We start from the raw sequence: 22,206 nt of genomic DNA, 5'->3' as shown, positions 1-22,206 counted from the left end.
TTTGCCTTTTATAGTTCAATTTTGATCCCTAACAAGCTCAAATTCAATAGTGATCTCAGTAAGTCCTAGGAACTCAATAATTTTGAGGTAAAATCAATTTTAGTTCTTTTAATTTATTAGCGATAAAGGAGAATTATTATGCAACTTCTCATATCCTTGTCAATTCACCTTCCTTCCTATCTATTTTTTCCACTATTACATTTTTTTTTGGACTTAGTCTCAGAGTATCCACAGTAGAAACCATATTACATTTTGTCTATTACTCTAATTATTTTCTATTCATCTTGCAACCCTAATCATTCTATTATTTTGTCCTAAGCCCCTTATCTTTAAAATTCCATAAAGAAGTTATGGGTAGAGAGTTGTAGGTATTTCAGGTTTGGATGGAATAACACTAATGACAATGACAATGATTTTAATAGTGCAAAAGGAAATGCCAAGGGATATAGTGGTCATGTTGTTCTCAGATTGACAAGTTTGGTTTGATCATAGTGGTAAAATAAATTTTGACATCTAGTGGATAAACCCTTTTTTCTGACTCTTGAATATTAAGTGATAAGGGACATCAAAATTGCAGGCAGTGGACAGAGTAAGTTTCCTTCTGAAGCTAATGTTAATAGGTTCAAAGCTCAAGAAAGAGAAAATATCCCCTTCTGTCAGCAATATATGCAATTAATGTAGCATCTTCAGTCTGATTACAGTGTTCTAGTCAGATTAGATTTGCAATGCTTGACAAATGTAGTGGCAATATGATACAATTTTGCTTCATATAATATGGTGGTTTTTACTTGTTGCTTTAATCATTTTTTATCACTATTCATAGATAGTGAGTTGCGACTGCATGTAAGTGTTGTCATATTTGATGTGTTTCACTTTGTTACCTCTTGATTTGTTATTAATGGTGAAACGTTTGTATTTTAAGAATCCTCGGTCTTTGCACTTGTTCGGTGTATCCCTCCTACTTCTTGTGATCGAGGTGGCTAAGATCATTCAATTCTGCTATTGCAAGAAAATATTGTGTAAGCCCGACAAGCTCTTAAACAACATTGTGATTCAAATGAGCTTTATGAAAAGGTCATACCACAAGCCCATTCTATGGTTTCTTGAAAAAATTCCTTCTAAGGTCATCAAACATAATTGTATTATTAAGAATGTGGTACTTGGGAAACAAGCCCCATATTAGCCCAAGTGGCTTGCAATCAAAGACACCATGCAAATAAGATTTCATAGTGATCATTGTTAGATGATCAAGAAGGGCCATAACATTGTAATTCAAATTATTGAGAACTCCAAGCTACTCCATATTCACCTCATCCCACTTCATTCTAGTTGCAAACCATATGATTATATCATATTTCTCATAAGAAACTGTCAAAATTTCATGGAGATATGGACAGATAAAATACACAGGATTTTCAGTTGTAGATTGATGGTCAAATAATGTGTATTCAATGTGCAACACAACTCAAAATCATCAATTATTTCCAGGGCATCCAATGGATCCACAATAATATAATCTTCCATAATATTGATCATAGTCATATTGAGGGAAGGTTTGAGGGATAGATCGAAGAGCAGAGTGGCACCATTTACTAATAACAAGGGTGCCTCTACCCACTTTGGCAGCACATGCAGACATAACTTCGTAACTATATTTTTAGACTTCTTGTGTATTTTGTATCCGAAGGCTTTTGGTCCTTTTATATTTATTAATGGAAGCCCTGATGTCTACATACCTGTAGATAGTACGCCTTCAAATGAACCAATATTCTTCCAAATAATGGTGACTATGGAACCATACCATTGTATTATCCTCTTCCTATGTTGATTGAGAATGGTTGGACAAAGTGTTTTGCCTGTATAAATGAAGATTAACTTTCAATCTTTTACCATGGGTAGTAAAACTTTTGGGAAAGGTGGCATTAGTAGTTATGTTTCATGTGCACCATTAGGCCTCTGTAAGCACTTTACCTATTGTAGAGATCAATGGAGGTGTTGTCACTCACTGCAAATCATGTTTTCAGTCCCCTAAAGTGAAGAAGAGTAGTAAAATTTACAGTCACCTTCCAAGCCATAGAATCACTCAAAGTTAAATCAACCCCCCCATTGCATAGCACTCGGAACAAGATTTCTAACAGTATATGGAACTCCTCAAATGGACCCCGGAATCAGAAGATATGACCTGTTAAAGATGAGGGTTTTGTCACCTTTGAAAGAAGGAAAGAATCGCAAATCGGAGGTCTGGGAACATATCGCAAATCGTAAGTCAACAGTTCAGGCATCGATCAGGCTTATCAATGGGGTGAATTGGAGATTGACAATCACAACAACATAGATATATCACAAATCACAAATTAAGGATCTGTGGCAATCGACGATCACGCTTAGAACATCATGGCTTATCGGCACGTCAGCAGGGTGACAACTCTAAAATATTGCGATATGAGGAGTTGTGAAATGTTAGTGTTGAAGCACTGGGAAGGCTAAAAATCGATATACAAAGGAAATCAGTGAAAAACCAAGGGCGGATGGGCCTTTTGTCTCTCTTATAGAGGGCCAAGTGGCGGAATACCATTGGTCCCAATAAGTCCATGGTGGCACTGATGTCAGCATGACGTGGAAGTACGTCGGACATGTGGCATGCAGATTCAACGTGTCGAGGGGTCATAAGGGGCCAAAATAGGGTGACACATGTCACCACTCATAAGGTTACACGTGGTAGAGGATGAAATCACATCAGAGATCGCAAATCGGTGTTCGCAGGTTGAGGCATGTTATTACATCAAGGTTAAAACCCCAATTGCGATTCACTGAGAAAGGGGCTCTTATAGGGTCTAGCCCATAGTCACATAAAAATCTAAAAGAACCAGGGGCTAAGCACGAAGGGTGATTTGAAATTGGAGATCGACGGTTATGGTGTGCATCAAAAAGGAATCGTCTACTATGAACCTTCGATTAGGGAGCTCTCATAAGGGGGCTGGCCCACGGTCAAATAAAGAGCCGAGGAACCGAGGGGTAAGTGTTGAAGGGCTATTGAAATCAGAGATCGCAAACATGTTGCAGCTTCAATATAGAAACCCCAACTGGAAACCTCTGATTTAGAGGGGCTCTAATACACGGGCTAGTCCGTAGTCACTTGAATAGCCAAAGGAACCGAGGGCTAAGCGTGGAACATGGTTGGTGATCGGCAATTGGCAAAACCTGATATCGCCTCACTCTAAGTTGAATCCCCGATTTTAAAATGCCAACTGGGGAGCTTTGATATAAAGGCTAAGCCCCAAGTCACAACCCCTAGTCATGTGAGAAGAAAGGAAGAAAGGGGGCTAAATCAAAGGGGGCTAAAGGAAATTAGGACCCGTTGTTCTCTAACGCCTCTTAGCATGAAAGTCTTGATAAGTATATGCCTCGATAGTATGGTACAAGGCTTTGAAGGCGGATGGGTCGACAACTGAGATATTGAATGAAGGCATGGTGCAATGGTAAATTAGTATGGGGACTCAAGAAGATTAATGGGTCACGAAGAGGCTCCACTCAGATACATAACAAAGGAATGCCAAGACAATCTCCACTTCTACTCTATGACAAGCAAACACAGTCGATTGCTACCAACTACAGAGAGTGGAGAAGTTGGGCAGTTCAAGCGAAAGTGACAGGAACCGACCAAACAACAAGAAATGCATCATGGTAGAGATGTGGCCTAATCAAGGGCCTCCACAAGAACAATAGAAGGACATCTTCCTCCATCATCTTTCCATTTTCCTTTTCTTTTCATTATTCTATAATTTCTGTCTATTTTCAAGAAAGGAATCAAATCATTGGAAATCATTTTGGGTAGCAGAGCTATTGCAGTCGAGGCAGCTAAAAAATCGGACAGTTGGCCCTTGGCTAAGATATTTTGTAAATGTTGATCCAAAGCCCCCCCCCCCTTCTTTATATAAATAGGGGGGAGAAACACTTAATATAGGTTCCATAATTCTACACCCACAATGGTCCAAATTCTTTGGTTCCATTTTGGTTCTAATCGCTTGTTCATGAGGAACTTGATTTGCAGATTTCTTAATGTAAATGGACTGGTGAATGGGACTCTTTTTTAATATTAATGAAACTCTTTGGTGATTCCAATCATGGCAATGTGTAGTATGTTTTCCCCTATGTAAATCCCATTTCATATATGTTTTTTCTTTCGTTGAAATTTTGTGATGAAGGCGCAGGTTTCGCCCTCATTCATGATTGTCTAGTTGTTACTAAGTAGTGACAATACTTGTTAGCTACAGATTTTATGTACCTATAATCTGCACAAATTTGCTTATGCTTTTGGTGATAAATGTACCCATGAGCTATATAGGATGAAACCTTAATTCACACTCCACTCTTTCCGCTCTTTCATCTCCTCTGTCTTCCATATTTCTGTCGGGACATCATTGCTTAGGATTCTGTATTGCAATCATCCCTATGCACCAAATCCCCTCCTCCCTTTCTTCCTCTTCACTTTACTACAGTGTCAATATTAAGCTACCTATTGTTGTGTTTCGACCACTAGAACCAGACATTTCTCTTTGAGGTTGGCTCGATTTACCCCCTGAACATTTGGATCCGTGTATTGGCTTGAGTCTACCTTGATGAAAGGCTATTGAACCAAGCCCCCCTTTTATTCTCTTTTTCAAACTTCGTGACAATTGGAGTGAAACTAATCTCTTAGATAATCTCAAATGCACTCCTATCTTTAAGAATTAGAATTTCTTCCCCTGGGTACAACAAATTTTTACATTCCCTTTGTTAGGTGAGCAAGGGAAGTGTGGGTTGAAGATATCTCACCTTGGCGACTCCACTATTTCAATCTTATGGAAAACATCCTGGTGACTCCACGATTTGAATTTCTACCTCATCTGATTTATGATTCATATGATTTAGAGGAGGATGAGGTGGTTACAAATTGTCAATGGGATCTACTTACAAACTAGTGGGGAGAAGGCTCCCAATAACAAATTTTTCAAGAAGAGTGTTATCGAGAAAACTAGTGTCCATTCCGAGTTGCTAGTCCCACTGAGACGGGTATCTATCTTAGAAACAAACAAACTAAAGTTACTTGTGTTTTCCTTTATGAGAGATAGATGAGAGAGAAGCAGAGAGTACCAACCTCAGTCTTTTGCTAGTCTCCTTGCTTGTTTCCTCTCTCCCTTGATAGAGCTTTCGCCACTCCTTCCTCACTTGTCCCGCTTCAAAGAACACCTGTAGAGTCAAAGTAGCAAAATGCCATCAACGCATAGAGGTCTATAACCATAAACAATGTAGGATCAGATGTACATTAACCATATAAATGCATATACAAATACAAGATTCAGAGATATACAAGCATAAGGAGGAAAACTCAAATAGCTTTATTGATCAAAGTAGTAGAAGAGAGGATTACAACCAAGCTGTCTGATCTAGTATCTTCATCCCAGAATGAAAGCCCTCTTCACCTCATACAAAGCAAGATCACCCAACAATGTCTTCAAATAGAAACCAATAGCACTTCCTTGCAAATTATAAAATTCCAGCCCTCGGATCTCTAGGATGAGGGATCCATATATAGATGTTTGTAGGAGAGTGAGTTAGCTTCTAGGATTTTTATTAGTGTCATTTCGCTGATAGTTCTTGGTTCCAATTAGAGATTTCATGATCTCTTACTCATCCCTAGGCAAATTCAGAGAGGCAAGTGTCATATGAGCAGTCTCTATAAGATTCTTTGAGTTTCCACCTAGTAAACTGCTTCTGCCATTTGTCTGCTCTCACTCATCGCACCCTACAGAAGGGCTTTTCAGTATGCATCGCACCCCCCGTGTGTAATAGGTGAGATGCATCACACCCTTAGCATGGAGCAGCCTATATGGTCCAGTTTTGACCAGTTATGAGCAGTTTTTCAGGGAGAACTTCTGGGAAATGATGTAATCAGCTGACCTTGTTCCTTTAGGGTATGAAACAACACTTTTAGGGGTTTAGAAGTCCTTGGTTTATGGACATATGTGATTGGGGTTGTAGTGCCCAAATATTTCTATAACAGTTGCCCCCTAAAGCGTGAGGTCATAAATCTTCTGATGTCGGGTGAAATGCTTTATAATGAGGATCCGAGGTTTTTCGAACTGGAAGGTGACCTTTAATAAAATACAATACAATACATTATCTTCATAATATTTTCATGATCTAGCTAAGGCGAGCATTCCCATGCTTAGCTTTATAAATTCATTTTCATGTACATAAGACGGACAATCTTCTGTGTGGCAGACTGATGATTCAGGTGGAGCCATCATCCCTTAGTTTGGGTGATTATCTGTGCAGCTGTGATGGACATTTGATGTCTTTATTTTCCTGAATATATCGCAGCCCGGATGGATGAAACTAGATCTAGGGTCTTCAAACTCGTTCAATCTTCACCCGAAGTATAAGTCGATCCATGTGAAAAGATGTTCTAATGTCGAACATGGAAAGACATTGCCTGATTACCAGCCAATGATGTAAGTTGTTAATAGGCGCGAGAGGAATCACTGATAATGATAATGACCCTCAAGGTACTGCAGTACAATTCACGTGGTGTGAATACATGAGTTGATGTCGAACACCATGCAAAATCTTTCAGTCGAAGGCCATTGATGTAAACCTGTCGCCGGAAGTGAGAAACTTGCCATTGAGGCATGCAAGCTTCAAAGTACTGAAGGGGTTGTTCCTAAGTCAACTTCTTGGATAATGAGCTGATCTCGACAAGAAGTGACCCATCGTAGGAGGGCCTTAATGAATCCCACATCTACAACACAAAACAGAGCAAATGATTTTGTGGAGGTGAAAACGATCTAATGATACAAGGTTCAGGGTGGCGGTCATGAAAAATGGAGAGTGAAGCTTTTGCAGTGGATGAGGATTTAGCTAGGTTGGTGAATTCTCTGAGCGACTTCTCTTGAACATATCAGCGACACTGAAATGGATTGGTAGCATTAACCCCAAAATGGATGGTACGACGGACCAATGGTGATATGACTGGTGAACGGAATAACCCAACCCGACTCAATCATGGTGATGGAGTGAAAGTGTCATGTTCAAGAGTGACTTGCTACCAATGAAGTTATTCAAGTTTTCTTCCCTTTTTCCCCAGTCATTGCTGACCAGTACCTCTTTATTTTTGTCAAGCTTGAGGAGGATAACATATGCTTGTTCTATAATTTTCCCTTTAGGAAAACCTGTCGCTATGTTTTAACAAGCCTAGCGACAGTGAAACTCACTCTTGTCTGCATGGACAAGTTTGTTGCTATTGTTTTAACGAGTTTAACAACAAATATAACTCAGTCCTTTTCAATTTTAGAGAGTCTAAAAAGAGACGTAAAGGCAACTCTAGCAGTCCTTTTTCATAATATAATCCCTTAAGTCCGAAAAAGTATAAAATAATACGAAAGGGATGACTTTTCAATAGTTTTAACGAGCCGAACAAGACAAGCACTCATTCTTTTTGTGTAATGATCCCTCAGGTCCAAAAAGATTAAAATCTAGAGGAGGGATGGCACTTCCAATCACTTTAATGAGCTGGAGAGGCCAATTGCTCAGCAATATTTTCATATTTTATTCAGATGAAAAGAGCTTAAAGGAGACTCGTTTTTTGAGGAACAAGTGATGTTTTTGGATAGCAACTGGTTTCAGGTAAGGGAACTTTTTCAATCACGGCAGTGTAAAGAAAGTGGCTAATAGAATCACTCGTCGCAGTTGTTCCTCAAAAGGGTAAACAATCAAATGGAGGCGTACGATCGGCTAAAAAAGAGTGGAGGTGATGGTAAGAACACGACCAAGGCTCAAATCTGATAATTATGCGATCGCAAAGGTTATTTACCGAAGGTGGGTTCATTTTTTAATGAGCTTAAACTCTGGGGGAACATTTTCTCATTGCTAGGTTTATTTTTTAACAAGCTTGAACTTTGCGTAAAACTACTCGTGGCTAGGTTTATTTTTTAACGAGCTTGAACTTTGCGTAAAACTACTCGTGGCTAGGTTTACTTTTTAACGAGCTTGAACTTCGCGTAAAACTGCTCGTGATAATAGTCAAAGATGTTGATTTCACCATTAACACTATTTTCTTTTGACGGTCATACTACTTGTTCAATTACTCCATCAAATTGATTAGAAATGTAAATACATGCTTGAAAAATGAGCCAAACACTAATATTTTACTTGAATTACATGAATAGTAACATAAAAGTAGTTTTTACTTCTCATTTTTACTGCTTCATTCAAATCTGGGATTTTTGGAGCTCTGGAGGTGTTTTACCTCTCAATTTTCATTAGCTGATTCCGGGAGATTCTGTGGACTATTTTCGGCACCGTCTGGACCAGGTAGGAGCTAACCCTGAGCTCTTCAATTGCATTCTTTCCTTTTCTGATTCTAAGCATGTTTTCCTGTTCTTCTGGGCCTCTGGGGTTTGAACAATTCGTTCTCTCCCCATCGCACCTAGTATACATCGAAAGGTGCGATGCATACTGAGTTGGCCATTGGCCAGTCAGGATGCATCCCACCTAGTACATAGCTGGGGTGCAATGGGCGCAAAAAGGAAAGTTTATGCACTGTTTTTTCATGGAAATTTTGCCTATTTTTGCCTGAATCACGATCTTAATTCTTCTCTTATTTCTTTTTCAAAGATTCATCGGATCAAGATGGTCATTACATGACATGAATGCGAGCATGAAGAAGAGGACATGGTTGCTTTACATGATCCGGGTACGGTGACTGCATTGCGGAACTGTGGCTTGCTCAAATTCTTTTGCATATCCAGCATGAGGGAACAAATCAATTTGTAGCAATATTTTCTCGATGCATAGGATCCTACCAACCAAGTGTTCCAGATTCGAGGTAAATCCATCCCTTTGACAGTTGAGGATATCTACTTCTTGACTGGTTTATCGAGGCGTGGTGCCCCTCTCTCATTATCAAGATCCGCCCGTGGGGGTGAATCCGTGAGGGATTATATTAGTTGATTCTGTAGAGATGGATCTCAGCCGAGAAGGGATGGAAAGATCAATATTCGAGATGTCACTGACCAATCCTTGAGGACTATTTTATTCACCTTTGTTAGATTGGCTAGTAGCGTGGCTCTCCATTTGGCTAACAGGTCCTATATGGAGTATGCTTTGGAATGCCTTGAACCAAAGGTATTCAACTGGTGTGATGCAGTACTTCCAATTGTAAAAGAACAGCTTACCAAGGTGAAGAATGGAAGATCCAAGAACTTTGGTTATGGTTCTATTCTAACCGCTTTCGCCTTGGAGAAGATCCCACTGATGCAACCACAGTACATTTCACTCGGAGTGCCAGCACCGACAGAACCACGAATGCAGAGATGGATTAATTTTATGGCCAGACATGCTGGTCAATCACAAATTTCATTCCCTGATGCCTTCTTTGAGTGGTTCAACCATCAGCAGATGGTCTTTGCCGAGTATCCGTATGTTGGGATGGTTTTACGGGGTGACTCGGATTTGATGCTGTCAGCTGGCGAGCAGTGGAGTGTTATAGGTAAAAGATCTGACCATATCTCTGTTTATCATCTTTATAATGTTCTTGTGTCTTTTAAATGTTATCAAGACTAATCAAACCCATATATTTGTGCAGATATTGAACCAGTGCGACCAGCAGTGCACCCGAGGGTAGCAGCTGTCGTTCCAGCAGGAGAGGCTGTAGGGAGGGCTATCCTTGGCGATCTGGACGTAGTAGAGACCCTTACAGTATTGCAGGATCAGATCAAGGGTCTCATCCTTCGTATTTAGGATGTGAGGACCGACGAGTTACCTCTGAGATTATAGCGCCATACTACTGACGTGCCGAGTCGATGGACTAGGCTCTTACATTTGATCACATAGGCAATGACTTGTTATCACCAGCACCATTAGTCTAGGATGCTTACCTGCATTTTTTGAGTTTTTGGGTCATGTGACCGATTTTGTCTTGGACACAGAACATTTTGGCAAACTATAAACAGTTATATATATTTTTGATTTTCAGAGCTTTATTTTGGTTAAGTTATATGATCCTGAAGCAAATGTTGATTAAAATGCTTTCTTTTATAAATGCTGCAAATGTCTATCTAACACATAGTTTGCTAATGAATCAGTTACTGTGTTTAAGTTTCTGGAAATGTGTTGATATTGAATAGAATCAATTTGCCTTTCCAAAATCCTAACCCTTATGAACATACGATAGATAGTTGGATTCCGAACAGAATAGATGCCAGTAAGCTGTAGGATGACAAGTTGTGAGTCTATCTTGACAATAAGTCAGCATATGCCACATGTGATGGCATCAGAGAGAATTTCTATCAACGCGCTATACTTAGCGATGTTGTTCGTTGACCGACCAATACATACTCCTCTAAAACTCACTAACTCGCCGCTCGGATCAAAAATGGCCCAGGCCACAGAAGATAGGTTCCGTGTACTACGACTAGCTCCGTCGGCATATCCAACAAATGATTCCAATAGTTTCAACATCTGCAACAAATGAAAAAGTGGATTACCTAACCAAAATGATCACTCTTAACGAAAACAAAAATGTAACAAAAGCATATAAAGAGGTTACTACATTTAATCAAGCATAGTAACGCTTAAGGTACAACCTGTTTCGGGGTTGTGCTAGTGGAATCCCATCGTAATCTACTAGCTCGTAGGCTCCTTTTGCTAACACTCGTTTAACAATGTAGGGACCCATCCATAAAGATTGGAACTTACCTACTCCCAATTTATCGGATCACTGATCGTAAAGCAAGACCAAGTCACCTTCTGAGAACACACGGGGTTTGACATTTTTGTCAAATTGTGCCTTAACTCATTTCTTATGAGCTTCGTTAGCCAAGGTGATGTCACAACAGGTTTCATCCAATTGGATTAGTTCCAAGAAACGAGCCTCTTCCTCTGAAGTTCCGGGGAGAAGGTCGACTGCGAGCTTGAGAGATGAAATCTCACAGTGAATTGGTAACACAGCTTCCAGGCCATACACCAGCTGAAAGGATGTAAACCCGATCGCATTCCTTACCGAGGTTCTGTATGCCCACAAGGCTAAGTACAGAATTAGGTGCCAACTCCGTTTGTGGACTCCAATCATCCTTTGCAGCATGCGCTTTAAGACTTTTTTGATGGCCTCAACTTGTCCGTTAGCTTGCGGATAATACAGAGTAGAATTTTCATGGGACAATCCTAATTTGGCAGCCAATTTGACCATCATGTGATTGTGGAGATGTGATCCATGATCTATGACTATAGCTTGTGGAACACTGAACCTAGAGACTACATGATTGAAAAAGAAAAGAGCAGCTGTTTTGCCATTGTTATTTAATGTAGGCATCGCCTCGGCCCATTTCGTAAAATAGTCAACTGCGACTATGATATACCCATGCCCCCCGGCCGAGGTGGGGTTACATGTCATGAAATCTATGCCCCATTTGGCGAATGGCCCAACAGCAACTACTGGATGTAGAGGTGCGAGTGGTATTCTGGTTTTGCGGTCAAAGATTTGACAAGCATGGCAACTTCTGACTACAGTTATGCAATCTTTGAACATTTTTGGCCAGAAGTAACCTGCTCGTAAAATCTTTTGTGCCATAGCGTAACTAGATTGATGTCCCCCACACGTGCCTAAATGACAATCATTCAAGACTTTTTCGGCCTCCTCATGGGTGAGGCAACTTCGTATAACTGTATCGATACCGCGACGGTAAAGCGTATCACTGACGATCATGTAGTCTTTTGCTTGGTATCGAGTACGTCGTTGTTCAGAGTGAGAGGTATTAGGCTTGTATGTTTGGGTTTGGATATAGATGATTATATCTCTGTACCACGGATCACTTGATGAAATTAGAAACAAAGATTCATCCACGATTGTTGCTTTGGATGTTGAATCGTTGGATGACGATGGGAAGTCGCATAATAACTCCGCGAAAACTAGAGATTTATTTGATTTGAATTTTACGAATTCCAGATCAAAATCTTGCAAAATAGCTATCCATTTCGAATATTTTCCCCCAAGTAACTGACGCGATAGAATGTAAGTCATAGGGTTGCAATCTGACAAAATGGTAGTTTTGCGAAAGAGGATATAGTGTCGAAATCTCTGTACTGCTTGAACAGCTACAAGAGCCAGCTTTTCAACATAGGAGTATTTTCTTTCTGTGTCATTTAAGTTTCGGCTTAAATAATAGATAGGATGTTCAATTCCATTTTCTTCTTGAACTAAAACCATTGCGATGGTTGTATTTATTGCAGCTAGATACAGGTTAAAGTCTTTTTGATAATTAGGAGCGTACATTAATGATGCTTTTATTAGGGATTCCTTTAGAGCATCAAAGGAAGCTTGCACAACCTGATCCCAGTTGAAGGGTACTTCTTTTTTCAAAAAGACGCATATAACCTCTAGCAAGTTCGGTGTAATTTGGAATGAACCTCCTCAGACAGTTTGCTTTCCCTTAGAGTTTCTGAATCTGAAGCAAATTTGAAGGTGGAGGCATATCGATGATTGCCTGAACCTTACATGGGTCGAGTCGAATTTCGTCCTTAGAAACCACGAATCCAAGTAAATGACCGAACTGACACAAAACACACATTTGTATGGATTGAGTCTTATTTTGTAGTGTCGGCAACATAGAAATATAGCTCTCAAATGCAGATGATCAGCCCGCTTTCGCGAATGAGCTGGAAGATCATCGAGATATGGTTGAATGATGTTCTTAATGTCATGGAAGGCATAATTCATAGCCCTCTAAAACGTTGCCCCTGCGTTCTTTAAAACGAAAGGTAATTTGCGGTACACAAATGTGCCCCACGGACATATAAATGCAGTCTTCGACTAGTCCTGTGGGCAGATATTTATTTGATTATACCTAGAAAATCCATCCATAAATGAAAAGATTTCGCATTCGGCGCATTCATCAATTATCTGGTCGATGAAGGGTGTAGGGTACTTGTCCTTTGGACAAGCTTGATTTATGTCCCTGTAATCAACACACACTCTAATCGTTCCTTGATTTTTTATCACAGGAATGATATTTGATACCCAATCAGTTAGAGGAACCGGGTAAATGAAACCAGCATGTAAAAGTTTTTCAACTTCTGCCTTGATGGCAGCGGCTTTCTTTGGGTGCACCTGCCGAAGTCGTTGTCGTACCGGTTTGACATCTGGATACATCTTGATTTCGTGTTCAACTATGCTCAAGTCAATGCCTGGAATTTCTTCATATGACCATGCAAATACATCTCTGAATTCGCAAAAGAGAGCGCAATATATTTCCAGTTCTAAAGAAGAACAAGATTTGCCGACATGAATATTCTCTACAACATTTGGTTTGATCGATATATTTATGCCGATAGTTCTTCAATATTGGACAGATTTTGCTTGGAATCCACCGTATTTACAGTATTTGATAGAAAATAAAAAACTGAAGGATGATCAAGGTCGCTGGAATAATATTTGTTGTAATCCGGAAGGTGGGAAAGATGGTGGTAACTTCCCATGGTGCCTCTCCTATCATCATTGACCAAATAATTCCTTCGTCTGTAGAATGTACATGTGACCAGGGATCTGAAGAGGTGCCATATTCCTTTGACCTATCTATCCAAACACTCAATGAGCGTTGATTTGGGTTTGCCGCCCAGGCCGATAAAATTGATTGCTACAAAATCTCTATTGGGCTTGGAGGCAATACCTATTGATGATCCATGCTAACAAAATGTTTGAAAATATTCTGAATGGAAGATATCATATTGCAGGTTTCTACAGTTGCCACTTCCGCCAGATTACTTGGAGGCGGTAGGGCAAAAGTACCCATCAAGGAAGGGTCTTTCAGTAGTCCTACTCCAACATTTTGAAGGGAATGAGAGCTTCCATGGATCATTGGAATGCTCCCTGTAACTTATGAACTATTGGGGAGAAAGGTTTGTTGATCAACGATTGTAATTCCTCCTTGAAAATAAAATGCAATCTTTCTAAAGTAAGTTGATACAACAGCAGCCATAGCATAAATCCAGGGCCTTCCTAGTAGGATATTATAATCGAGGTTTCCATTGATAACTTCGACGTCAATTTCTATTGTTTTTCCCCCCAGTTCAACTTGCAAGTTACTTAAAATCCCGTACGGGGTGTATGTTCGTCCATCGAATGCTTTTAATGTCATTGATGATCTTGACAAGGGTGGTGATTCTAAAGTTTTCCAGCAACTCATTAACATAATGCAGGTAGATTCCCCCTCATCAATAATTGTTCGATGAACAGTTTTGTTGAGGACTTTCACTTGGATGAGGAAAGCAAGTTGTGCTGGTAACTGAGGTTCATGTGCTTTATGATTAAAGGCCACGAGATTGGGATCCTCTGGGTCAATCCCACCTATTGCTGATAATAGAGCCTGCTTTTGGGAGGGGCAATTTTGCAGTACCTCAAGTGTCGACATAGCGGACGGCGTTTCGGCCAGATCCTGTACTATATTATAATTTTGTGCTACTCGAGCATGAGGACTAAATGTCGATTTGTGTACTACTCCCTTTGGTGGCTTTATTGTTAGCTCAGGAATGATGGGTGGCACAACTTCAGTTGAAGTTGTTGTCGAACTACTAGGTTGATCTGCAGCCTTGTTGTTTGACAGCTGTGGATTCCCGTAATATTTATTCCTTGTCGATATCAAAGCATCATTTTGTTGCTTCGAAATGGACAACATAAGCACTTGGGAAGGGGAAGAATTATTGCTAGCAACCAGATTGGTTTCTGGGTTTGGAAACAGATCAGTCATTGCCACTGAGGTTTTTGAACTTTTAAAGAGCTTCTTAATCTCAGCTTTATATGGACAATCTCTCGTCCAATGGTCCTCATCGCATATGAGACATGGCCGATTAGGTTTCTTTTGCCTAGAAGGGTTTGTAGAAGATTTTTCAAGAGACGAATCATCCTGTTTCTTCTTGCCTCCTGGTTGCTTCGGTTCTTTGCCTTTGTCAGTTGACACGGCATTAACCTCCGAGGCAAGAAGTTCTTCATTTGCATTTTGACCAGAAACCATACAGGCTTTCTTAGATGTAGCCTTTGTAGTTTTCGTGGTGGTTGTGCCTATCCCGCCATCGCCGGCATGAGAGTCTTTGTTTGACTTAGGAGGAGGAGGAATAGAAAACTCTGGTCTAGGAGCATCAGGGATTTTGTCGTAGAGCATGCCAGACTGAGTATAAATCAAGTCTAGATATTGCGCACGAGCAATGACTTGCTCTTCAGTGACAACCCCCCCCTTAGCCACATATTATGTAATAGAAGGTAATAATGACTTAATAAACCATTCAGCTAGCAGCTGATCAGGAACATATGTTTTTACGATTCGACGACGATGCCGCCACTCATGAATATGATCAGATATGTGAGTGGCTGTCATCTACTTGAAATTGGTAAGAAGCTCCATTCATGTTTCGTACCTTATGGGTAACTGAAAATGGGTTAAAAAGGTTGTGGCAAGGGCGTTGAAGTTATCTAATGAAGCTATAGGCAATTCGATGTACAATTTTGCTGCCGGACCAGTTAACATTCACTTAAAAAGGTGAAGCCTAATCGAATCATCATTAAGAGTGTTGGACGAACACCACAGATGAAAGGTCATCACATGATTCGACGCATCTTCACTCGGATTCCCATTGAACATAGGAATATCTGACGAAAGTTTATGAGGAATCGTCGGCCACCAAGGGGCGTAAGCAATTGGATAATTTGTTAGCCGATTCATATCTGGTAATTCTAAAGTTGCAACGAAAGGCAACTATTGATTCAGGTTTGGTGAAGCATACCCAGGATAAGATGGGACCGCCTGAGCAGTGGGTCTTTGCATACCATCATAATGTATTTGATCCTGATAACTCTGATAAGGTTGGTGGGCATAACCATAATGATATGATTGATGGTGACCATTTTGAATATACGCCTGCCCATTACTCGCAAAGCTTTGTTGCTCAGGTCCTCGGTAAGCTTGCTAGAATTGCGATTATTGATATTGCACCAACCATGTTTGTGAAGCCATTTGTTGTTGTACAATACTGGATGTTTGACCAAGATGAGGGGTGATAGTACCCGTTTGACCCTGAGTCGCTTCAGTTAAGGAGCCACTAATCGGCGATTATGGTTGTGTCATGGAGACAAGAGGTTGTTGTATTACGACCTGAGAGACTTGAGGTTGACATACAACAGGCAGCATTTGTACTTGCGACACCATCACAATAGCCAGTGTAGTGGGAATATTCGACACAGGTAGATTTGGTTGCATTGAATATACAACTCTTGGTTGTTGAGGCAGTATTGGCAGCCAACCACTGGATGTAATTCCAGCTTGACCTGAATTTTGTTGTGAACTCTCATATGGTTGTTCTCTTGAAGGGAACAATGAAAAGGAATACTGCCCCCCATATGGCGGCAATCCAGTGTTCAAAAGGAAAATTGGTCTTTGTAGACTGGACTACCCAAATTGATACTCTTGTGAAGGATCAATTTGCTCAGACTCAACATAAGAAATTCCAGATATTATTCCATATGAACAAACAGGAATAGACCATACTGTCAAAATAGTCCCTGGGCCGACTTCATCTAGCGATTGAGAGCTAGTCGGGACAGATGGTATACCAGCGAACATTATTGGAGTAGTGGCAGGAGGTTCTGCTACTACTGTATCAGATGACACAATCCTAGATGTCGATGGTTGTTTAGACATATTGAGTATATCCAAAAGACTTCCTAGTAATTCTACAGGAACTTGCAATGATGGGTGATTAACTTCTAAATTAGAAGCATATAGGTGGATCCCAGTCCCAAAATGTAATGGGGTACTGGATGGAAGATCCTCCACAATCTCTTCTATCACAATCAGTCCAGGTGGAAGAGGTAGACCGTCAGGTCCGTAAAATATTTCTAGTACCAAAGAAGGTGCACACTCTACAGGGATAGATGTTGGAGGGGTGACACCTTCCGAATCAGTCCTAGATGGAGCTGGTTCAGGAATAGATGTGTTTACCATTACACTAGGATTAGTTCTAGTGTCCTCTTGTAACTGTGGAACTTCTTCTGTAGAGGCAGGGATACCAGAAATAGTTGGAGTAACTGGAGTCTCTAAGGATGTTGAAACACAAGTTTCAAACAAACCAGGGGACTTTGACCCAGTTAAACGAGATCGCTTGGCCCGGAATGGTTTCGTTTCTAGAGTCAAAGACGATTGACTCGTTAGTCTCCGCGAACGACGAGGTTTTGATTGACTTTCTTCCACGATTGTAGATTACTTGATCAACTCAAAATAAAAAGGGGAAAATGTTATTCCGAATTAAATGAATTTTATGACGCTTTGACACAACTTGCTTTTTCAATTTTTAAGAGTCAAGAAAAAGCTAAAGATGACTCTAGTCGCCTTTGATTTTTAATGAGCCTGAAGTGACAAGTGCTCAGATGGGCCTTTTCTTTTAAGGAGTCTGAAAAGGAACGAAAGTGACTACTCTAGAAATATAGACAGGGGGATTACCAAACCAATCGCAAAACTACAGAATACTTTTTACAGTATGGCAGTCAATCTTCCCGAATGCTATGTTCAGTGCATTGCGATCGATAGGGCGGCAGACACGGCTTCCTAAGGATAAAGGATGTAGCCTATTGTGGTCTCCCAATATATACTCAACAGTACGTGGGAGCAAAAGTCTGTACTGGCACTTGTCGTATCAAAGAGGAGGAATCACCCAACCTACGATGAAGACGATAGTTTCCAAGCTTTACGACGCCGGAATACATCTCTAGCCTAGACTTCTAGACGTTGTGCGTTAGGTTCCAAAGCGTTTTTATGTTCATTGAGGTTTATTTTACAGTTGATCTTTCTTAAGAATTTTTCCTTTAAGGTTCACCATGTGATGTAGATATACAATTCCTAAATATGCAATCTAAGATGATAAACAGTCGTTTACTTTCTTTTTGAAATGAAAATCCTATCTACTAAGGAAAGAGAATGAAATTCTTTCAACATAGAGCAGAGAGCATACACTAGATGCACTTTTCCTAAATCAATTTCAGCGTGCAGTCTAAATGCAAATGCACATGCATGTATTATTTTTCAATTTCCTTAATGTGAGAATGACAAAAAGAAAACTAAGTACAAATCTGAATTATTTTCTTTCAAAGCGACAGTACTAACAAGTTTCTCTTCAAAAAAATGAAAGGAAGACTAAGACGACACTTTGCGATTTCGAATTTAAAATTGATTTCGACACTTGAAATACTATTAATTCAAATCAAATACAATGGAAAAAGTGTAATCGACTATCTGAAAGAGGAATGCTTTATGACACTCTTTTTCTTGACTGAAAACAACACTTGCGACACTTTCAAATCAAAATACGACAATTCGATTAAGCTACTATTTACAAAGGAGAACTGTAAATGATGAAAAATACATAAAAAAACATTCACAATTCCTTCTGATGGAGGCTAAAATAATGCAAAGGAAGATGGTTTCAATAGTGATGTACTGATCATAGACATCAAAACTACTGAATAAAGCTAAAGACAATGAAGAAAAAACCAAAATCTGGAGGCAGAAACAGTTTTAGTCAATCATCGCACTTGTAACACAGGGAAACAGGGATGCATCTCACCTGCAACACAAAGGAGATGTGATGCATCCAGATTGCCAAGAAGAGATAGTGAGATGGTCCAGGGATGAGACTGAGCTTGGTTTTCACTCACAATTTGTAGCTAAGTTCAGGGATTTAGGCTGAGTAATGATTGTTAGTAAAGACAAAGAATAGGGGATGATATAATGAGGTTATTTGAGCTACCACCAGGGCACTTAGGATGTTTGCAAGCTAGATGTTCAGTTCATAAACCAACCCAGAGATTGACTGAAGCAACGTTGATCTACTTTGCAATTGCATAGCAAAAGCAGTTCGAAGGTTGGTTGGCTTAACTTCAGGCTCCGTCTGTGGTTTATAAAGCAAACAACAGTAACAAAACAAACAAACTATTCGCTCCCCAGTGGAGTCGCCATTTTGTTATCGGGAAAACTAGTGTCCATTCAGAGCTGCTAGTCCCACTAAGACAAGTAGCTATCTTAGAAACAAACAAACTAAAGTTACTCTTGTTTTCTTTTATGAGAGATAGATGAGAGAGGAGCAGAGAGTACCAACCTCAGTCTTTCGCTAGTCTCCTTGCTTGTTTCCTCTCTCCCTTGATAGAGCTTTTGCCACTCCTTTCTCACTTGTCCTGCTACAAAGAACACCTGTAGACTCAAAGCAGCAAAATACCATCAAAGCATAGAGATCTATAACCATAAACGATGTAGGATCAGATGTACATTAACCATATAAATTCATATACAAATACAAGATTCAGAGATATACAAGCATATGGAGGAAAACTCAAATAGCTTTATTGATAAAAGTAGTAGAAGAGAGGATTACAACCAAGTTGTATGATCTAGCATCATCCTCCCAGCATGAAAGCCCTCTTCACCTCATACAAAGCAAGATCACCCAACAATGTCTTCAAAGAGAAACCAATAGCACTTCCTTGAAAATTACAAAATTCCAGCCCTCGGATCTCTAGAATGAGGGATCCATATATAGATGTTCATAGGAGAGTGAGTCAGCTTCTGGGATTTTGATTAGTGTCATTTCACTGATAGTTCTTGGTTCCACTTGGAGATTTCATGATCTCTTACTCATCCCTGGGCGAATTCAGAGAGGCAAGTGTCATATGAGCAATTTCTAGAAGATTCTTTAAGTTTCCACCTAGAAAACTGCTTCTGCCATTTGTCTGCTCTCACTCATCACACCCTACAAAAGGGCTTTTCAACATGCATTGCACCCCCCATGTGTAATAGGTGAGATGCATCACACTCTTAGCATGGAGCAGCTTGTATGGTCCAGTTTTGACCAGTTCTGAGCAGTTTTTCAAGGAGAACTTCTGGGAAATGATGTAATCAGCTGACCTTGTTCCTTTAGGGTATGAAACAACACTTTTAGGGGTTTAGAAGCCCTTGGTTTATGGACATATGTGATTGGGGTTGCATTGCCCAAATATGTCTATAACAAAGAGCCCAAAGTTAAAGGACCAAGCAGAGTCTATGACTGTCGGTTGTAGAAAGATTCCTGCCAAGAATTCTCAATAGATTCTCCAATCTATGACTTACAATTTAGACAATGAAGAATCTATTGCAGATTTACAAGAGGGTTGGCCCATTGACAAATGGGTAGCAAATGATCAACAACAATATTTTCTAGAAAAATCTAAAGCTGAGGAGTTGAACAATATTTGTCGCTGCCCTGACCAAGAAGATATTGGTCTGTAGAATTTTCATGAAAATAAGGCAGCTGCAAATTTTTCTTGTTAGCCTTATGACCCTGAAGCTAACTACATGACGACATTCTTAAGTCAGCAACAAAGGTTGTTTCTAGAGTATGTATCAGATTTTTTGTTTGAAGATTTTTCATAGTGCATGCTTGTTTTGATCTTTAAATTTCAGTAGCATGGAGGCATAGGGTCTGGTACTCTAATGTTGGCATGGCTCCATTGTAGCATTGAACTCACTTAGGTGAATTGAGCCCTATACATAGGTAAAAGTTTTATATAAATAATCTCACTAGCTGAGCATTTACTTTCCAATTGGTGGGATATATTTTTCTGCATTTCAGTTTGATGAGGAAAGGACTCCTTGCAAGCAAAGTTTCATGGAGATTTTATGGTTCTACAAGTTCATTATATTTTTAACTACATGCACAATGGTGAAGGCTACTATTCCTGCAGGTTCTCAACACCTTTCCAGCAAGGAACTATCCCCAATTGGAGCCAATGTTGTCACTCACTGAAAATTGTATTTTCAGTCACCCAAAGTGCAAAAGAGCAGTAAAGTTTGCAATCATCCTCCAAGCCATAGAATCACTCAAGGCTAAATCGGCCCCCCTCCATTACATATTTCTTAGACCAAGCTTTCTACTGGTATATGGAACTCCTCAAATGGACCACGGAATTAGAAGATAATGCTTGTTAAAGATGAGGGCTTTGTCACCTTTGAAAGAAGGAAAGAATTGAAAATCGGAGATCCCCGAACATATCGCAAATCACAAATCGGTGGATCAGGCAGTGATCAGGCTTATCGGTGGGGTGAATCGGAGATTGGAAATCGCAATAGCACAGATATATCGCAAATCGCAAATTGGGGGTCCATGGTAATCGACGATCTCACTCAGAAAATCTTGGCTTATCAGCGCACCAGCAGGGTGACAACTCTAAAATATTGTGATATTGCAAGCTGCGATATGGAAGTGTTGAAGCACCGGGAAGGCTGAAAAGAAATTTACAAAGGAAATAAGCAAAAAACCAAGGGCAGATGGGCCTTTTCTCTCTCCTCTAGAGGGACACGTGGCGAAATACCATTGGTCCCGATAAATCCATGGTGGCGCTGACATCAGCATGACATGGCAGTATGATGGACATGTGGCATGTAGATTCAACATGTCGAGGGGTCATAAGGGGCCAAAACAGGGTGACACATGTCACCACTCACAAGGTGACACATGGCAAAGGATGACGTCACATCGGAGATCGCAAATTGGCATTTGCAGGTTGAGGCATGTTATTACATCAAGGTTAAAACCCTAATTGTGATCCACTGAGAAAGGGGCTCTGATAGGGGCTGGCCCACAGTCACATAAAAAGCTAAAAGAACCAGGGGCTAAGCATGGAGGGTGATCGGCAATCGGCAGTTGTGGTGTGCATTAAAAAGGAAACGTTGATTGTGAATCTCTGATTGGGGAGCTCTGATAAGGGGGCTAGCCCATGGTCACATAAAGAGTCGAGGAACCAAGGGGTAAGAATTGAAGGGATGTCGCAGTCGGAGATTGCAAACATGTTGCAGCTCCAAAATAGAAACCCTGACTGGAAGCCTCCAATGTAGAGGGGCTCCGATATAGGGGCTAGCCCGCAGTCACATGAATAGCTAAAGGAACTGAGGACTAAGCGCAGAAGGTGGACGGTGATCAGAAATCACTGAAACCTAATGTCGCCTCACTCTAAGTTGAACCCGCGATTTGAAAACACCGACTAGGGAGCTTCGATATAAAGGCTGAGCCCCAGGTCACAGCCCTTGGTCATATGAGAAGAAAGGAAGAAAGGGAGCTAAACCAAAGGGGGCCAACGGAAATCGGGACTCGTTGTTCTGT

The 22,206-nt window shown here is 40.3% G+C and overlaps 1 pseudogene; it reads right to left on the bottom strand.

Moving 5' to 3' along the window:
* Window positions 1-895: 895 nt before the first annotated feature.
* LOC149235265 (ubiquitin-like domain-containing CTD phosphatase pseudogene) overlaps window positions 896-22,206 on the bottom strand; it is a 42,919-nt pseudogene continuing 21,608 nt past the window's right edge.

Source organism: Pinus tabuliformis, chromosome 8 (genome assembly GCF_031772625.1).
Source record: "Pinus tabuliformis cultivar Carrire ecotype Pingquan chromosome 8, CPIR1, whole genome shotgun sequence".
In the NCBI taxonomy this organism is placed as follows: domain Eukaryota; kingdom Viridiplantae; phylum Streptophyta; class Pinopsida; order Pinales; family Pinaceae; genus Pinus; species Pinus tabuliformis.
This window is presented reverse-complemented; position numbering and strand designations above follow the sequence as displayed.